Raw genomic sequence first — 474 nt, 5'->3', positions numbered from 1 at the left:
AGTAGCTCGCAGCTGTAGTCGTGGCCGAGTGGTTAAGGCGATGGACTAGAAATCCATTGGGGTCTCCCCGCGCAGGTTCGAATCCTGCCGACTACGGGGGTGTTTTTCCTCCCAATGACTCGCTTACCTCATAATCCATTTACTTCATAATCCATCAAGTGACCCAGTTTCCTGCGACTATGTCCTGCTTCGGCGCTCACTTAACCTGTACTGTCGTATCGATGACATCTGTCCTTTCATTTTTATTTGCCTAAAAATAAGCAGTCTTTTTTTTCCTCTGAGCGAAACGCAGGTCTCGGCAATGCAACCTCGTTTTCTGTCCTTGAAAACTCTGCTTCGGATATTCTACATGGAATTGCGCCCTTTTTGAGAGAACACAAATATGTCTCACTTAGAAAATAAAGTCCATAAAATGCTTTCTTCATTGCTACGTTTTCCGGGCTCGGATCTAAGATACCCTATTTTCGGCTCTAG

At 45.4% G+C, this 474-nt stretch overlaps 1 non-coding gene across 1 annotated transcript; it reads left to right on the top strand.

Moving 5' to 3' along the window:
- The first annotated feature begins 14 nt into the window (after positions 1-14).
- On the top strand, positions 15-96 carry TRNAS-AGA. Its single transcript has one exon. It is a non-coding gene; the product is annotated as a tRNA-Ser (tRNA).
- The last annotated feature ends 378 nt before the right edge of the window (positions 97-474 follow it).

This window comes from Galeopterus variegatus, unplaced genomic scaffold (genome assembly GCF_000696425.1).
Source record: "Galeopterus variegatus unplaced genomic scaffold, G_variegatus-3.0.2 Scaffold2496, whole genome shotgun sequence".
Taxonomy (NCBI): domain Eukaryota; kingdom Metazoa; phylum Chordata; class Mammalia; order Dermoptera; family Cynocephalidae; genus Galeopterus; species Galeopterus variegatus.
The sequence above is the reverse complement of the archived record's forward strand: the minus strand, read 5'-3'. Positions and strand labels throughout refer to the sequence as shown.